General features: G+C 48.4%; 1 protein-coding gene across 1 annotated transcript in view; it reads left to right on the top strand.

Moving 5' to 3' along the window:
• The window catches only part of ZFHX3 (zinc finger homeobox 3), a 408,431-nt gene that overhangs the window by 72,096 nt on the left and 316,538 nt on the right, over positions 1-19,797 (top strand). The window lies entirely within an intron of this gene.

Below are 19,797 nucleotides of genomic sequence, written 5' to 3'. Positions count from 1 at the left end.
TATGCCATGTATCTTGAAGCGGGGGGGGGGGGATCCGATCAGTTGTTAGCAACCTGCATTTTTCTCTTATGAATATGAAATTCCTCCTCTTATGAATGAAGCATACAAGGGTCCACTTGAATATGGGTCTGCCTGTCATTTAAAGACCAGGAACTAAAGTATGCAATCGTGCTGTCTTTGCAATATAAAAGCCTCCCCCTCCCACTGCCGCCACAATTCCTACATCTTTGCTGCTTATGTGAAACAGGTGCTTGCGACCCTACAGAGGGACCCCAATGGGTGCAGGTGCTTTGCCTGCCTTCAGCAGGCAGCATGACCTATCCTGGGCAAGGGACAAAGTGCACATTTCAGGTGGATTGCAGTACACAGGCAAGAAAATAGTCCAAAGTAGTGATAGTCTCAAATTTGGTCCTAAACTAGGTTGTTGGGGTTGTTTTTTACAGGGTGAGGATTGGAAGCAATTCTCAAACAATTAGCAAAATATTAAAATGTGTTATGACATATTTTCTAGGCGTGGGGTGGGATGGGGAAAGAAGCCACACACAGGGCCAGTTCACCCTCCCCAGGCCCACACCCTCTTGCCTTCCTGGCGACTGTGTGCCTCCACTGGGCTTCAACAGAGAGCAGTACATTGACAACAGATTTCAGGGCATGGGGCAGCTTTAGGAATAAATCGGAGGAGGAGACCTGGAGCGCAGAAGCAGGAACTATGTACAGAAGGAAGCGAGGAGGGAGGGGAGGCTGCCTCCCGTGAGCTCCCTGGGTTTTCTTTTCTCCTATTTGTTTTGATTAGCACTAAGAATGCCTCCTCACCCACTGCAAATCAGACCCTTGCAAGGGGCTTAGATGGCAGTTCCCCCCTCCATTTAAAAAGGCTATATTGCACAAAACAGAGAGGGGATGAAGACAAGGGAACAAGGCAAGCAGCCTGTCAAGCAGATGCATGAAAGATGCAGGTTTTAGCATCACAATGTAGAATGCATTTTGCTTTTATGATTTGAATATGAAAAGCCCCCATTTTGCTCTCTCTCTGGCCAAACCTTTGGCCTCTCCTGGATTGTCTTCCCCCAAAAAGGAGGGGGGGTTATATATATTTTTTCCTGTGCCTTGCGTTAACAATGGAAATAGGGAGGAGGGATGTGTGTGTGTGTGTGTGTGTGTGTGTGAAATGACAGAATGAGAGAGGAACACACAATAGGATGACCGTGACTTTGAACAAATAAATAAAACATGCGACTCTGGTGCTCTCTCTCTCTCCCCACCCCCCGCCCTGTTCCAACTGTGATTAAATTTGCTGTGGTCATTTCCCAAATGTCTGCCTGATGAAAATAGCACCCCTTGCCTTTTCTCACACCGTGGCTTTGAGGTAAGGCCCTTCCTGTGGCTCCCAATCTGCAGCCCTGCCAATCACACCCCCTTGCACAGACATGCATGCCTCTTTCATTAGCAGAAAATGCTTCACATTTGATTGCATCACCCCCACCCACCCCACCAGCCCCGTAACTCTAACTCGCCTCCCTTAATAAAGCAGCAGAGCCTCTTCGGCCTCTTGCCGCTCACTGTGCAGCTGTAATGGGGTTTCCTGAATGCCCCCCCTGCTCCCCACCCCCAGCTTCCCTGCAAACTGCCTGGTGTGCAATAGAAAAGAATACATTTTAATAAGCCTTGGGAGGAAGGGGGGAGAGAAAAGAAAAGAAAAATGAGGTTTTGCTCTGCCGTCTTGTTCTTTGGAATAAGAGGAAGGTGGGCCCGTTGCAAGGCAGGGAGGGAGGGGGGATTTAATATTGCCAGAGATAATAACAACAATGTTAATATCCGGAATTTTCAATGTACCATAAGTACATTTTGTTTTTCCTTTCAGCACGATTTATAATTAAAGATTTTAATCTGGCTTCACATTGAGTTAATAAGCCCTTTGATTGATTAGGATTCATAAAATTGCCATTTCCCGCTGACGCTTTGTGTTTCGGGGGATGCTCTTTTGAAAAGCCGGGCGAAGGTGACAGGGAAGTGGCCTTTGTCTCCATCAGTTCCGGGAGCTCGGAGCCGCTTGCCTTCCGCCGGCCTCCCGGCAACATCTCCTCCTTGTGCAGACACAATCGGGGGAGCCACAGTTTTGCCATTTTGAAGGTTGCTTAGAATGGGGAGGGGGACAACGGAGGAAGAGAGATCAGCACTTTGCACATCTATGAAATCCTACACGTTAGAGCAGCACTGTTCCCAAAAGAAAAGGACCCACACATGACAAAATGTGTTGTATGTGAGCTGCTTCTCTGTCCTTTGTCCCCCTTCCTGCCCTCTCCTCTGAACCCCCTTCCATTTTATTTATTTATTTTTTAGTGTTAGGGTGGCAGAGGGGTGATGCTCACCTAAAGAGACTACGAAATGCAACAGTCGGTATGAGGATGGGCTGCAGAAGGCACCTTAGAAAGAGCAGGGAACTGCACCGTGCATGAGGGAGAGGGAGAAACGCGGCATCTGTATTGCAGAAGAAAATATGCGGGGCTCGGTTTCCCTTTCCCCTCCTCGTCTTAATCAGGGCAAAAAGCGGCCCCGTTTAGACCGAGAGGAGCTGCACAATGCGGACAGCGTGAGAGCAAATCCCCTTTGTGTTTGGTGCTCTGAAGGGACGCTCCATTGTTGAGCCCAGGGGCCTCTCGCAAGACCCGGCAGCAGTGCCCGGTTTGGAGAAAAGGCTCGCTGGAGAAGACTCAGCTTGTCCCGCAGTCAGTACAGGTCCCCCTCCTGCCTCCCTCACCCAAATTTGCTATACCCCATTTTCCTCCCTTTCCCCCATTTATGATCACTTGGTCCTTTGGTGAATGAAATGATTCAGGGGTCAGAGGGGTCAGGGTGGCCAGCAGCTGAGGGGAAAGTACGGAGGCCGCTGTCCGCCTGCCTGCCAGCTCCAGAACCTGGCTGGGATGAGGCTTAAATGCCACCGGAGGCAGGTTTTAGGGCTTTTGGCTTAGAACTGGATTGGTCTCAAGTGGAAAAATTACACACTTCCTCTCTCTGATTGCCGGAACATTAATATCGGCGCCTAAAGATTTCTGCTCAGATATTTTGCCTCGTCCGCCATCAGTGCCTTGGAGGGTTTTGTTTTGAGATATCTTGTACCGGCACAAATCGACAGTGATGAAAACCTTGCAATAACGCCGGCTTTTGCTTACAAATTGACAAAAATGTCCCCACCAATCCGCAGTAATTTCCTGCATCTCCATAACTGACCTCACGCATTCAGCATCCGAAGAGCTGATTGGTGGGGGTCTTAATGTGAATAATGAAGGACGCAATATTCGGTAGAAGCAGAAAAGGGGGAAGAAAAGGGGAAGGGGGTGGAGAGAAGAGCACACACACGCACACGTGCAAATATAATTTCCCACTGATTAATAATCGTACCCAGCCTGACATATAATATACCTCGGCGCCATTACAGAATCGAAATAAATTTAAAGCAAATTCTCATCTTTCCCCCCCTAAAGCAGGTCATAGGCAATGACAGCTGAGCCAGAACAATCCCCGGTTCTCTGCTTTACAGCAGTGAAAGGTACCTTTGAATGGATGAGAGTCAGCATCTCTTTTTCTACCTTTAGTGCTGGCCGATCAATGCTTCATTAGGCCAAATTGTCTTTTACCCACGCAACCTTGAAAACAGACCCTTTAATTACCTGGGAGGAAGTCGGGGCCATTTGCTTGCTCTCTCTCTCCCTCACTTTCTTCTCTCTCATTCCTCCTCTCTCTTTTTCTCATTCTCTCTCTCTCCCTCTCCAGCAGTTGCAGAAGGCTCAGGGAAGTGGGGGTGGCTGGGTGGGGGTCACTTACATTTATTCACAGCCAGCCTGAGTACATCACTGCTTGATAGAGGAGCCGGAAGAAAAGAGAGTGGGGGCAGGGAGTTGTGGGGGGAGAGAGAGAGAGAGAGGAGTCATATCAGACCCTGAGGTGAGAGGGCAGGGGGTTCAAGTCCAGAGACTGCCGCTGCTGCTGCTGCTGCTACAAATGTATGGAGGGGCTCCATTGCGACAGCCAGCCAACCAGCCAGCCAGCCAGGCCTCCTCCTGCCTGGCTTTGTGGCTCTGCAAGGGAGCTGTCCAGGTCCCGCAGCGGCTGCCCCTCTGTCCCAGCCAAGCAGCAGCGAAAGAGAGGCAGCCAGAAGCAGAAAAGCCCTTTTGGGGAGGGAGCTGGGTGGGGGACACGCCATCTGGAACGGCATTTCAGCAAATGTAGCAATTTTGGTCCCAGCAAGGGCTGCAGAACAAAACGTGCCTAAATGCTCTCATTTATTAAGAACAGTTAAATAAAAACCCTCAGGAAAAAGAAGAAATCTTAATTCAAGGGATTACCTAGCCCATCAAGGGAGGGCACAGAGTATATATTCTGCAGGCGGGGATTTGTGCTGGCCTGATTTTGAAGGAAAATACTTGAATGAAGCCTTTTGCAGGAGAAACGCCGGCGTGTGTCTGTCTTTCCAGGAGCAGGCTTTGAACCTCGCCCTCCCCAGGCTAGCCTTCTTGGCAACCTGATTATTTAGGGTTTCAGGGCTCTCTGGCGTCCCAGGAACCCAGCCAGTCCACACCACAGCCCATAATAAAGGGAAGCTCATTTGATGACATCTCTCTCCCTCCTCCTCAGCATTCCTGCTGAACCACTGCTTGGCCTTTGCTGGTCCTTTAGCATTTGCCGCTTTTGATAAAATGATGGAGATATCCAAAAGCCCAGAAGGTAGAAGATAAAACATAAAAGGGTGTGTGCAGGAAATAAAAAGAAAAATGGTTGTTGTTGTTGTTACTAGTATTAGTAGTAGCAGCAGCAGCAGCTTAACAATTAATAACCACCACCACAACTACTTTAAAAAATATTATTATTGCCATCATCAAAGCAAATAATATATTGTGCATATTTTAATACTGATATTTTGCGATGCTGTTATGCGATGCTGAAAAGTGAGGTTTCTCCCCCCTGCACCCGCCATCCCCTCCCAGGGCCTACTGGAGTTTCCTCATTCAGACTTGATATAAAAACTCCACCGATTAAAGGCAGATACCTATAGCTATTCGAGCCTGCTGTATAAAAATGAAAATGTGTAATAAAGCCCCCCTTTCACTTTCTCGCCTTCTCTCTCCCCACCCCCCGCCAGCTTACACAAACAGCCACAACACAGCTGTCACCCGCGCTGTGCAACCCCCCCCTTGTGTACACCTTGGGCAGAGAAATTGACACACCAACACACACACCCCGCCACCCTGGAGCTGAGCGTCCCACGTTAAGACTGATCGGCAATAAATATCCGACCTCCCTAAATCCCATCATTTGGAAGTGATCAGGGGAGCCGCGCAGCACGGCGAGGGCTCTGCCTAATGAAGGGAGCCGTGTGATGTCATTGCATTAAGCTAAAATAACCACTGAACATGAGAACAAGAGAGATGGGCTGGCGGGGGGGGGGGAGAGGCAGAGGGAGAGGCAGCGAAATAGGAGCAGGCATATTACAACTCATGTATGTGGATCACACAGCCAGATTGTGAGCAATCCCTGCGCTCTAAGTATCTTCTTAGCAGCAAAGCGCGAGGGAGGCGAGGGAGCCAGGAGCCAGCCACTGGGAGAGCGCTCCCCTCCATGCGCTGGGCCAGGGTGTCAGAGGGCGTGTGAGTGCATTTTTCATTTCTTAGCCTTTATATGGTCTGCCAAACAAATGGGATTAGAGCGATATTTACATGTGTTTGAGTAACTGTGCTGTGTATTTTTTTTCATCCTGGAGACAAGCAGGCATAACCACAGAGATAGGCGCTCTCTCCTCCTAGACGCGTTGCACGTGTGCGTAAATAAGAGAGGCTGTGTGGAAATGCCTGTCCATAGGCTGACAGGACGTAGGTGAGATGGGGCAGCAGCTGCCCTCCCCACTCCTTCCGCATGGCTGGTTCATGCCCTCAAGTGGGGCAAGAGGGAGGGGCGGACAGGAGGCGGACGTGCCCTTTGGTGGGAAAGAAGTCTGGTCTTTGGGGTGTTTCTTCTGATGGAAGGGAAAGTGCTGTTCAAAATGGCAGCCTTTGCCTGACACGCATGAGACAAGTCTCTTTCATCTCTGAAGCCCATCCTTCATGGAGGTGCTGCTGCCGGCCGTGGTTTAGATGTGCCCTTCTACATGTTTGTGTGCTTTATGGGCAGGTGATTCAGCCATGTGTGCACACTGACTGCATAGGTGTGAGATATGTACATGTTCTGTGGGGCCCACATTTTATTGAATCTGGCCCTGTAGTCACTACAGGAAGACCAGGCCAGCAGACTCAGATTCAGGGCTTGGATTGAGCCAGTCAACATAAGGACTTTTTCTGAAGTTTTGGTGACAGGCAGTTTCAGGCCCACATTCTAACATTCCTGAGGCTTGTTAGAGACAAGACTTTCTAAGTGCAAAGAGTAGAGGAGCTGAATGCCCAAAGAGACAAAGCAGCACCCCAGGGCACATTACAGGCCTGCAGAAATGCCAGCTTCTAGAGTGGCTGTCGCTTTTCAAAAATACACTAAGGGTATATATAAAATACACTAAGGGGCATGGTGCCCCAAACATTGGGAAACAAAAGTTGTAAATGCTTGATTTTTGGGAGTTGGAGTGGGCTGGAGGATGGGAATGGACAACCACTGTTATGTTGGTGGGGGAGAGAAACAGAGAGAGAGAGAGAGAGAGAGAGAGAGAGAGAGAGAGAGAGAGAGAGCTGTGTAGCCAAGCTGCAAAGCTGAAAGCAGGCCAGTCATTTTCAGATTTGTACTGAACTTCTGCTGTTGCCGTTCTGCAACCTTTGCTGTCCAAAAGGATGGGGCTGTTGTGAATGGTCGCATCCTCCTTCCCTCCTGTTTCTGATGCATTCGCCCTCGAGAACACCAGAACGGGGCGTACAGTTTCTGAAATGATACCTGGGTTGTGGGGTGAGGCGGCTGTTTCTCTGGTGCTGTCTGCAGGATGAAACCCATCCCATGCTGTCCTTGCATCCTCCTTGCAGTTGTGAGATTCATCCTCTGCTCTTGCCTCTCCATCATTAACACCTGCTGGAGCCCCAGCCAGTCCCATCACCTGCCGGTGTGGCTGGGTGCAGGCTGCCCGGGAACCATCGTGCAGCATCACCAGCTAAGGTCAGGGCAACTGCCTGCGCTGATGCTACTGCCTCCTTTTATGGTTTGTGTTATCGAGGAAACCGGAGAAAGCTCCGGCTTTTGATATTTTGACCCACGGTGTTGCTCGCACACTGCCTTGTGGTTTAGAGATTTAAAGAAGTGGGATTGGGTGGAGGGGAGAGAGAGAGAGTTTGCCTTAGGTGATAAACAGCAGTGTAAGGCCAGAGGCTTTATGAGGAATTGAAGGCAGGCGGGGGTGGGGGTGGGAAGAGCCGAATGCTCTGGGGGGCTTTCTTTTTATGCAGTAAAATCAGCATTATCAAGAGTAACCAGAGAAAACGAGGAAGGGAAAGCGAGAGCATAGAACCCTTTTAATACGCCCACGCAGGCACACACCAAATATTTCCTTACACGTCTGCCTACACTTGTACCTCGAAGGGCAGGAAGATCAAGAAATCATTGATATGCGTACACAGATCCAGGCAAGGAACAGATGCAGTGCTGGATTTAGGACTAGCCAGAGGTTGATTTATAAAGAACAAAATCAGCTCGCCATCTCAAATCATTCTTCTCATAGTGGGGAGCCATGGGTGGGCACCCAAGGAGGAATACCCACCCACACCCACCAGGGCTTGCACTAGTCAGGAAGACCCCTCATTCCTGCACGTGCTGTTGGGTGAATGTGGATGTCAGGGGCAGGGGAGGCCAGAGGTGCAGCCCATTGCACCATTACTCGGTGGCTTTGTTTGTTGCCATTTGGGATTGCACCCATCTGCTCCACTCTATCTCCAACCCCACCCCAAATACAACATGCAACCGATGGTTCAGTTCGAACTGGGAGCCTTTTTCACCAAAGGGTAGCAGCTGTAACCAGGCTCCCTTCACACCTGCAGTAACACCCAATTAAAAGGCTGGAACAGAGGTAGCTGAGCTCTATATCTTTAGAATCACAAATTGTAGAGTTGGAAGGGACCACGAGGATCATCTAGTCTAACCCCCTGAAATACAAGAATCTTTTGCTCAACATGGGGAGATGTGATATTATCCAAACCCCCTCTTCTGGTTTCAAGGAACCAAGTGCTCGGGTGCACCCATCAGCTTCCACACAAAACTGATTCAGTGTGTGAGTTCACACATTCACCAACATCGCTAGACTCCTCATAATTTGATTATTCAGCATGTGCTGAGTGTTGGCTGAATGTGTGCGGTGATTCTACCCATAGACATTTTGTACAGTGCTGGAGGTTACTTTAGATTCTGGATGCCTCATTTGGATGTGCAAGTTGATACTTGAGGGTGTAGCCACCAAGTGACAAATGTGGGTGCATGAACTGACCCAGCAATTCTCTTACTGCTCTTTCAACCTAACAAGGCGGGTGGCTGTACCAGGCCTGTCAACGATGCCTTTCGAGAAATGTCACATGGTGCCGCCTTTCTTCCTTGGCTTTGAGCAATTTATTTTTGCTGTTTCTCGGATGTGTCATTCATTGCAAGTTACTCTTCTGTAGTCCAGTGTGAAGCAGGGGTGGGGGGCAAGTAGCAGACCCAGCAGAACACAGGCAGAGAGGGGGATGTCCCGGTCCTTGCAAAGCAGAAATGAAGTATTGTTTACATCTGATATGTTGTTTTACAAGTAAAGCTGCTAAACCTGGCAAGGGAGGGAGGCCAACTGGTCTCCTGGCCTGCAGGAGGGGAAGGGAAGGGTGAGAGATCCCAGAGAGCCTGGGCCAGCCCTCCCCCTCCCCTTCTTTGGCCCAGCCACCTTTCCTCTCTAGCACTTCTGTCTAATTAATGTAAGGCCTGCTCAGGCACACCGTCTCTCATTGGGCCTGTCACTCGTTTATCATGCGACCCCCCTAGCCTTGGGTAATGACCTTGAAAGAATATATCAGCCCACGGTGGCGGGAGTGAAGAATTAAAGTGTTTCTCTGAGTGCTTATGGTCATTGCTGACAATTTATATGACACAGCTGCCCTAAGCCGTCCACACTGGCCATGGCAGGGTAATCATTTTCCAGGCAGGAAAGGATTACTGGCCAGACAGGTACTGCCCATGAGCCTCTGGCCGGCTGGGCTACTGCTGGTGGGGTGGAAGAAAGCAAAGACTCAGGGCCAGGAACAAACAAACTGGGAGGGAGGTGTTGCTGGATCAAGGGGAAGGAGGCATGTTTGGGCAGGATTGTGAGGATCCCACAAGCAGCTGGGCAGGGTGGCAGATGGAGGAGAATCCAGAGTAAGTTGCCAGGGTAAGAAGGAAGGAGCTATGTCTGAAGTGCCAAAGGGGAGGGCTTATGCAGAGGCAGCAGCCACTGATTCAGGGGTCTGGGCACTCCAGAATGCACAGCCAAGAAGCTCCAGATTGCAGGATTCAAGGGATCAGGGTGCTGGGTGTGATGGGGTGATTGCCATCTTGGCAGCAAGAGGCAGCAGTAAACAGACAGCAATACAGAGGATGCTGGCAAGTAACTACTGGGGGGGGGCAGGGGAAGATCTCCAGCTTCATGAGTTTCCCTTGGGTCAAGGAATAAATGGGGAGAGTATTTCCTTTGAGAGAACAACACCACTGGACTGAGACTTAGCACAGTCTGCTTTTCAATGGATTGACTAAAAATTACTGACCACATTCCAAGACAGAATTTGGTGCATTTCAACCACATCATTGCATGGGACTTAAGTATGCCAGCTGCTGTTCACTCCACTGGATTGCAGAGACTGCCTTTTGTTATTTAATTCATAGGAAATATGTAACACAGCTTTTGAATGGCAATATTCTTGTGACGTCCTCTGGCAGTCTTCCCACCACCAAGCAAGGATTTAATTAAACAATTTTGGAAATACTTTGGATTAGGGTGACTACAATTCTGGTGGTATTTCTGGAAAGAGTGTTTTGCAGATGGCATTATTGGAGACCCCAAGGTGTAATACAGTAGAGTAGTTCTGTTTATTTTATGATGAATATTTATTATTAACATTTTAAAATATTTTTTTTAATTTTTTAAAAAAATTAAAAGCAGCAATGCTCTTTTTTAGTGTTGTCTTTAATACACAGTACTTTTGCTTCTGCTTATCAGAAGTATATTTACAGTAACAGCTGTGTTGCTAAAAATGTTGAAACTCTCATACAGACACAGGTAATCAATTGATTGACTGACTGATTTCTATCCTGCCCTTCCTTCCAAAGTATCTCAGTACAGGAAAAATAAATAAAGATAAAAACAATACTATTTTAAATTTATTTTATATATATATATATATATATATATATATATATATATGCGTATGTATGTGTGTATTAAACATTTGAAAACATTTTCTTAAACCCCTGAAGTCTTTCAGAACATTTGGAACACCTAGAATCAAGCAATCACTTACTTCTAGTACCTTACAAAACTAAAGACCAAAAAAGTAGCATTTAAAATATCTACAGCCAAAAAGATTATGAAACCCCGATAGACAGTCTGAGAACGATGAGATGGGAGCGGAATTTCTGTTTACATTTCTGTGCAAGACTTTTAAACCAATTATTATTAGAAAATATCAAACCAGTGTATATTAAAGAGAAAAGCAATATATCATAAAGACAAGATAAAAACAATTTCCAAGTGATCAAAATGCCAGCAGTGGAGAAAAATAAAATACGGTACACTGAATTAATATGGGAAGGCCTGTACGAAAAGAATGCTTCTTTAAGTAGATGCCTACCTCATTTGCATAGGTTGAAGAGGTTGCCTGCTTCCTGAGGTCCAAATCCTGTGTATGAGGACAGCCAGGGAGGCCTTCATGTCCTACATGTGGTCTTTTTTAGGCTACACACTGTTGGAGGAAGATGCTGGGCAAGATGACTAAGAAGGGAGGGCTCTACATATTTTAGGAGTCTAAACCAGGCCAACAGACCCTCCATCTTCACATGCAGGCATACACCACTGAATACCTGATACTGCATTTTACTTTGTCTTGCTGACAACATAAGTATTAGACACATACATAGAAGAGAAGGAGGATACATCCATCTGTAATAATTAACCACGACATATAAGTGGAACCTCCATGTTCAGATAACTGGGGCAGAGGGGCAGCTGGCTCATCTGCTTGTGAGCTTCCCAGAGGGATCTGACTGGACTCTCTTGGGAGCAGGGGAGTTAGGTCAGATAGGCCCTTGGTCGGCTCTGACATGGAAACTCTTCAGCTTTACAATAGAAGGAAGGTGGGGGAAAAGGAAAAAATGGTTGGACCCTGCCCAGCTCAACAGTGACTCAGGAAGTTAAATAATCTGAATGAGCCAATCAAGAAGAAGTTCCTGTTTCAGCCTAACCACCAGTTGGGAGTAGAAGCAGATGAAGCTACAGTGCCACCTGCTGGCCCCGGAGTAGCAGCAAGGTGGTGGCTGTTGTCAAGTAAATTAGAGGGCTCGGTGGTTCACGCCCCACCCCTGCTCTCACCTCCATTTTGACAGCAGAGACAGGGAAGGCGGCAGTTGTCTATGAACTTATCAGAGGATAGCGCCTGGTTCAGATTCATTACCAAGCTCCTACATCTCTTAACATGGTGGAACCAGAGCTTCAGTTTCCAGTTGTGAGACTCGGGCCATTCCTGAAGCTATGCATGGCTCTCATTCTGTGTGCAATGGCAGCAGCTGCAGATGGATGTGGTAGCAACAGAGGCTTGGTCTTGCACATGAAGGGGCTGGCAGGAGACACACCTAGGCAACCTTCTTCAGCTGGTCTTTGCTCATTGTCTACCTGGGCCATCATTTATTTCCCCAGGCTGCTGCCTCTCCTGTCAGGAGGGATACTCAGCCACAGTGATGTTTCCTGGGCGGAAGGATGCAAAGAGCCTTGGAGATGCCATTGCCTTTGCAATCAGCCAAATGTCATAGTTTGCTGCCATTAATAAATACTTTTTAAAAAACAGCTGGAAGAAGGAGCTGGAGGCTGCCATATCTTTGTCCTCCAAGCATAGCTTTCTGCAGTGACATCTGCTCTCCTCTGAATAATAATAATAATAGTAGTAGTAGCAGCAGCAGCAGCAATATTTTTAAATGGTTTATCTTGACAATATCAGGTGCCTTCCTCCACAGCACTTGTGTGACGGAGCAATGCCTATATATATATATGTATATATTTATATTGAGCATTCTCTTCCCCCCCCCACCCGCCACCCACCTCCGCCTCCCCCAGAATGTTCAGCAGAAAAGGCTTGGCTTGATTAATATTTTCCGCTGTCCGGTAACCATGGCAATTGGGTCAGCAGATATAATACTTAATTTAATCTTCCAACTGCCTCCGTGTGCATCACCAATGTCCCGAATAATAGAAAGCTTTTGCCTCTCTCCTTCGCACTCATTCTCCCCCTCCCCCCTCCCTCTTCCCTCTTTTGCTGTTGTCTTGCATATATCTTTGCCAGTGGCTCCCTCACATGACCCTAAAGGTATAAACTGTTTTCTTCGTTCGCTTTACGCAGTTAAAAAAAATAATAATTCTGGCCATCCCTCTCCCCCCCCCCGCCAGCTGATCCCCCACAACACACATCAGTCCAATCCCCCTCCTGCCTGCCCGCCCCACCACCAACACCACTTCTCCAGCAGCCAATCTCCACGGTATGACAAGGGGAAACGTGGGGAGATTCGGAGAGCTTTCATAGCAGCACTGTAAGGTTTATGAGCCACCCTCTCCAGCCAAATGAACCCATGTGGATTTTCCTGCCCGTTGCAAAGCTCGCATGATTGGCCAAGACGGACGCGATGGCCCGGTCTGCTCTCCAGGTGGGTCAAGCGCCTCGCTTTGTCGCCTTCGACCCCCGCTCACCTATTTCTCATTTATTTCTTGCTCTTCCTTTCCCTTTGATAATTCTCCTCTTGTATTTCTGTTTCATTTTGTTTGTTTAAGCTGCCATGTTTTGAACAGAAAATGAACCCCTTGATGGCGGGGATCTAAGGGCTGGGGAGACCTGGTTGTCTGGGCCTGGGCAGGCTTCAAGGAGGCGAGAGGAACGGGGAGAGGAAGAGGGTCTTTTATCACGTTCAAAGAATTGCTGTGAATTCCAGGAGGCAGGTGAACTGGTGGGCGCCTTCCACCATCCTCCGTGTGTCAGAATTAAAGAGGCGATTCTCCAGCTGTTGGCAAAGCTTTGGTGGGGAGGGTGTGTGTGTTGTGGGGGGGTGCCTTTGCATAGTGAAAGAGAGGCAATAGGAGAGGCTAGTTGCATCGAAGGGCAAGCCTTCATGTCCCTGAGCACATTCCTTTTAAGCAGGAGAGGAGGTGGCTATCCATTTGCTATTCGTATAGACCCCGGGCAAGAGGCCTTGCAGAGCCTGGTCACAGGGTCTCTGTGTGGCTTTGAGAATGACCTGGGTCGTTGCTGCAGATGCTATTACTTGCCCTGAACCAGAGTGACAAGTAATTGGCTACAGCAATCGAGGCTTCTAAAGATCCCAGATCCCAGGCATCTGGGCCCACCTGACTCCCTGTGAACACAAAGTGACCCTGAGGGAACAGGCCAGGCAGGATATGGGGAGGCAAAGTCACCTTTAAGTAACCTCCGCTAAAGAGGAATTGACTGAGAAACAGATTCAAGCTGGGGAGTCGGGTCCATTTGAGGGAGGCAGAAAGTGTCATTCAGGTGTGTGAGATTCTACCTGTCTTTATGGCTGTGGATATTTGTAACGGCTCAGAGTGGTCAAAGAAGCAGCCACAACATACCAGGGGCTGCTTTGCTCCCCATTTACATTTGTAGGAGTGATGCATCACATGTCCTCCATCCTGCACTCAATAAAATTGTTGGCAGCATTGCAAACAAAAATGTATAAATTCAGAGAAATTCACACTAAAATACTGATGAATTTTCATGAGGATTTCTTTTAAAAAAATCTGCAAAAAAGGAAAAGCTGAGAGAAACCAAAATTTACAGATTCACCCATATTTCCAACCAATGACAAATCCATCCTCTGAGCACCCAGGATCATTTAGATCTACACCTGGTTTTGAACGATGCTCATGCAGCTACTTCTGACATTTTATCCGCTCTGTCACGTGCACCCAGTGCAATCAGGAAGTGCAGCCGAGGGCCATTTGCATGGCCTGGTTTGTCCCCAATTGGTCAGGGGTCCTGCTGGCAAACCCTAGCCAGAGGCATCATCAAGGGTTTGGGCCTATGCTAAGATGCTTCAGAAAAGGAGCTGGACTTCCATAGAAGGGCCTGGCCTCTAGCATGGTGGAGTAAGTGGTGGTAGTGGTCAAATGAGTCTTTTGGGGGTTTATTACAATGAAGTAGTATATAAACATTGTATAATAAATAAAACAAACAAACAAAATGAAGTGAGCAGCTGCTTGCTTAAATATATTCATTATACGGATTTGTCAAATTGGTACTGGTCGGAATTAAATGTGCTCCTACCCTGTCAGAGGCTAAGAGAGGGAGTGCTCTTCAGGTGATGAAGTGTAAGACTCTGAAACAGAAGGGGAAGGGTATGTAGCATTCCTACCTGAGGAGCCTGCAGGGCCAGTGTCCTCCTCCTCACCCTGCAGCCAGAGGATGCCATTCTCAGGCTTGGAAGGCTCCATGGAGGACTCATTGCAACCGGAGACTCCACTCCATTGCAGCAAGAGACTAATGGAGAGGGCTGGGCCCTTTAAGCAAAGCAGAACTTTCAAGTGCCTGCCAGGCTTGTGGTTAGGAGACAGCTGTTCTGCTGCAGCCACATAGGGCTGGGTGAGGTTCAGTTTGTTCCCTGCTGAAGTAACATAGGAGCTGTGCGGCCACAGAGCCAAGCCAGAGCCCCTGCATTCAGCCAGAACCCATACCCTCCAACATTTCTCTGATGAAAATAGGGATGTTCTATTCTATTCTATTACTGTATTATTATTATTATTATTATTATTCCCCAGCCCATCTGACTGGGATGCCCCAGGCACTCTGGGCAGCTTGCAACATATATAAAAACATAATAAAACATTAAGCATTAAAAAACTTGCTTGTACAGAGCTGCCTTCAGGTATCTACTAAAGCTTGTATAGTTCCATCTTTGTGGCTTGAGGGTCACATAACTCCATACCCTCCAACATTTCTCAGATGAAAATAGGGACATCCTAAGGAAAAGTAGGACATTCCAGGGTCAAATCAGAATGGCTTCTGTAAATCCAGGACTCCCTGGAAAATAGGGACACTTGGAGGGTCTGCCCTCCTGCCTCCACTCTTGCCTTGGCCTGCTGGTATCCAGCCTGAGCCTGATGGCAAGACAAGGCTGCCTCAGGCAAGATGCAGAAGGGGGCAAGGGCACTTTTAAGAGATAAGAAGCTAAGAACCTTGTGGCTCCCTGCAAAGACAAGACCACAGTTCTTTGTTCAGGCTGGAGTCCATAGCCAGGGAAATTATCCAAGGGCTGTGGGAGGAAGGAAGCAAAGGTGCTGCTATCTGAGAGGGGAGATGCCCTGATGGGGACTCAGCAAGGAGGGAGGCCCAAGTGCTTTCCAGAGATGCCCTCTGGCCAAGAAGCAACAGTTCTGGCTTTCAAGCAAGGGCAGTTGCCTGGGCCTGGGTCCAAGCCCTGTTTGATGGCTCCCAGAGCAGCCTTTGCAAGCCAGGTGGGCTTCCTCCAAATCAGTTAGCCTTGGAAGGTGCACTACATATGGAAAGAAATGAGCCCCTTCCCTGCCAAACCCCAAATAGGTATTCCCCTGATTACATGGGAGCTCTTCTTCCAAACTTTCCCTAATTAATTCTGAGCACTCATTGAGATTTTCCATTCCGTTCACAGTTTGATTCTTGCTCTGAGGTGTTTCTAATAAGTGCTGTCATAGAGTCTTCAGTAGAATTCTTTACTTTAATGGATCTTTCGAAAGTGACTCCAATTCTGTTTCATTTAGATGCTTCCTCTGATTGTCAGTTTCATCCACGCTATTGGGCTTGATTATCGACTGAGAGCTGTAAATCGCAGACACTCAGAAGGGCATCAGAGAAGGGAGAGAGAGAGAGATTTAAACTGGTTAAATGTTTCATAATGACACATTTCAGGCTTGCCATGATGCATGCATGTTCCTTTCTAGCAGTAAATCTGATCACGGCAGGCATTCTTTCTACTCCTAAACTGGACCAACTTTGCTGTTCTGGAAACTGCTCTCTTTTTTCCTTCATGGAGGAGGGGCACAAACATTTGAAGTTTGAAAGTTGGGTTTTATGGCCCAGTCCATCTTAACCTCAGGGCAGGCAGCAACCTCATATATCCCTTCAGCTATGCCATGTTAGGAAGGTCAGTTGCTGCTATTCCTGTCCTGTAGAAACTGGGCTTGTGCAAGCCCTCCGAGAGTTTGTCTCCCCAGTGGAAGGGTGCCTATTCCTTTCAGGTTCAGTTTTAAGACAAATGTGGCTGTTGAACTTGTGGCAAAACTCACCATTGGGCCTGGGATTCACCCATACAAGATATGCTGTGACCTCTTTTCCTAGATGTGTGAAGGAAGGTTGTAGCTGAGTACTGTACTGTTTGCTTTGTACAACACAATCCTCCGAATCCACACATGGCATCTTCTGCATAGCATCTGACTGAGGAATAAGATACCCACCACCCACAATATCCAGCTCGTAGCGCTTATGGATGCTGCCAGTGTATAGGGACATCTGAAGAGCTAGTCTCTTCCCTGAGCCTGAGTTTCCAGGGAGGCAAGAAGCAGGAGGGGGCTTGTCGTCATGTCCTGCTTGTGGGACAGGGCACTATGGAAGAGTAGCTGGACCATTTGCATGATCCAACAGGGCTGCTATTATGTTCTTATGGGAAAGTCTATCCGTGGCAGAGGGGAGCAGACATGAGATGCCGCGTAGACAACCACTGTTGGCAGTTCACAGCATCATCAAGAGGTGAATCTGTCTGTCTGCAGATCTGTTTAGGCCAGAGTTTTTAGCAAGCTCTGCCCAGTTTTAAAATGAAGTGCAGCATCGGAACTCCTTCGTTTCCTCTTGTACAGGAGCAGGATTTGTGGGCTGTCAAGTAGCTGAATGAATACAGATGGCTGTGGCTACAAAAATTCCCAAAGGAATGTTGCAGCCACCCCCCAGCTCCCCCAAGGGGAAACCTGCATTAGAAAACATTTTCCCTGCTGCCATTTGCTACCAAGACTGCAAATCTGAAGGTGTTCCAGCCCTGTCAGCTGCCATTCCCCACAACTGTCTTGCTTGAAGCGAGACATCACAGAATTACGGAAGCGATACCGGCTTCTGATGGGATCCCAGAATGTCCTATTTGGCTTCCACAAGATCACAACCCCCAAAGACACTCGTTTTGGGGGCCCCGTGCTCTCACATGAGTTATCTGGCTCTGAAAAGATGCACGTTTTTCGGAGCTGTATTCTTACGCGAGTCACACGACTCACACGGGCGTGCAGCCCCAAAAGACATACAGCCGGATTTTCCTCTGTGGCATGTTGGAGGGTATGCAGCTGCAAAGCATTTATGGGATAGAGTGGGAGTATCATCCAAGGCCTGGTTTGCTGCTGTTTGTGGGAGGAAGGTGTGAGCAGAGCAGTGGGGAGCTGAAATCAATCATGGCAGGCCTAGGACCTCAGAGGAGTCCTTGTCCAGCAGAAGAATCTAGGTCAACCATTCCTAGTGGCAATGGCTGCTGAAGAATCCCTGACTCTAGCAGGTAGGCTGAAGAGGCCAGAGAGGCAGTAGGCCGCCATCTCTGCAGTTGGTGGCTGTTGAGTCGGTTGGGCTTGAGAGAAATGCCAACCCCAGCTCATCTGCAGTTTATGAGTGCAGCACCAGCCGTGCCTCTGAATTTACAGGGGACCATAAATCAGTGGTGTGTCCTCAGCCTGTGATAGTCTGCAAATTCTAAACTAATATCTTGCTCCTTTTCTGAACAGCATCATATTTATGGAAACTTTCCATAAATTGTGTGCCAAATGCCAGCAGCAGCACAATCCCAGAGGGATGGAGATGTACAATTGCAAAACGAATAATTAATGGGAAATAGAAGAGAATCACTGTCATGGTGGCAGCAGCAGGCAGCGGGGAGCTGGTACTTAAGAAGACTAAACTTAGCAGTGTCAAATGGATAAGCAGATTCTCTCCACCTATGGAAATCTTTGCTGCAGTGGTGGCTCCTTTGTAAGCCTTCCTCCCCAGCCAACATGTTGCTGAGGCTAATGGGAGTTGTAGTTCAAAACACCTGGAGGGCATCTCAGTTGGGTGAAACTGGTCCAGAGGTCAAGGAAAGGAGGAAGATGAAGAAGGAGGAGGCAGCTCAGAGAAGGTTGTCCTGAAATCCTAGAGAGGACGTAAGAAGGTTCTCCTGAGGTCATTGCTGCGAGCTAGTCTTTCTCGAGAGCCCTCCTAGATCTGAGGGATGTTTATGACTAACTTAAGGACTTCAGTGACGTTGGGCCGATTCTCACAAGAAAGCACACAGAGACAATGGGCAGCTGGTGTCTTAAATCTGAATGTAAGAAATTCCCATTGCACCTCCCAACCTTGTTCCATCATACTTTTGCTCACCTGCACTGCCACAGAGGAACTGGGAGTCATCTAGGGCAAGGGGATCCTGTTGACGCTTTCAGAAGAAGGATGTGAACAGTGCTGCTTAGCATTCTGGGAAATCTTACATGTAGCCAGGACTCTGGTGGAATTTTCTCAAATTTTCTTCTCTTGTCTTCTTCATCTGGCTAGGCCAGGTGGCCAGGTAGATGCGGGCAAGGGAGCATGCCTGGTATAGAGTAGCCATGCTGTTGAAGGCAAACCAGAAGGCTTGTTCAGGGGAGAGATCAGAAGCAGGAATCACCTCGGTTCATCTGCCCCACCAAGTAGCAGTGCCTTCAAGAGGCCCACAAGCAGGGATAAGTGCTCCCTGCTCTGTGCCTGCCAGCAAATGTTAGGAGCGGTATAGGCTAAACCCAGAGCATCTTCCACAGACCAACCATGACAAACAGCCATTGACAGATCTCCCCACTCACCCATGAATCCCTCTAATCCCCCTTTAAACCTCCCTGTTCTTTCTCTCTGTTGTAGGGCTATCACTGCATCCCGCAGCAGTGGATCCCATAAATCAATTTTCACACAGCTTTGTGTGCCAAGAGCCCCCCCCCCCGAAAACCAAGCAAATGAGAGAAAGCACAGCCTGCCAATCTGGGGAAGTCCCTGTGACAGAATACCCAGTTCCCCATCTCCTGGCCTGGCCCACAGGCCGCCTCCAGAGGCTCCCCATCCTTCTCCACCTCAGGACTGGTGGGTTGTGCTTGCCAGGAAGATGGCAGAGAGATGCTCATAGGCTGGGAAAGAGAAGCTTTGGTGGAAATGGGAAAGAACCCTTCAGTTAGGAGGAGGTGGTGGTTGTGGTGGTGGTGGTTCCTTTGCCTGGAGGTTTGCATAAAAAGCACCCTCTCCTGTTTGGCCTCTGCTTGTGCTCCCCCCCCCACCATATGTGCACAACACCATTAGCTGGGAGAACCCTTGGAGGCCCCCTCCCATCCTGCAGGCATTTGCTTTACGTAAACCAGCTAGCAAACCGCTCTCTTCGTATTGATGTAGACATTACCACAAATCGCCACTTAGGGACCTGGAAGAATTGACTCGCTGGTTTCAGATCCAATACACATAACTTGATCAGACGCAAAGTTTAAGTACACTTGGCCGGCGTGCCAACTGCGCCCGACGTGGAAAGTGGCTCCTCTGCCGGCTCCTTAAAGAGGCCCTGAGGGGAAACAAT

This window comes from Podarcis liolepis (assembly GCF_965112155.1).
Source record: "Podarcis liolepis genome assembly, chromosome: 7".
NCBI classification, from domain to species: domain Eukaryota; kingdom Metazoa; phylum Chordata; class Lepidosauria; order Squamata; family Lacertidae; genus Podarcis; species Podarcis liolepis.
Note: the sequence above shows the minus strand (reverse complement) of the source record. Positions and strands in the feature narration are given on the sequence as shown.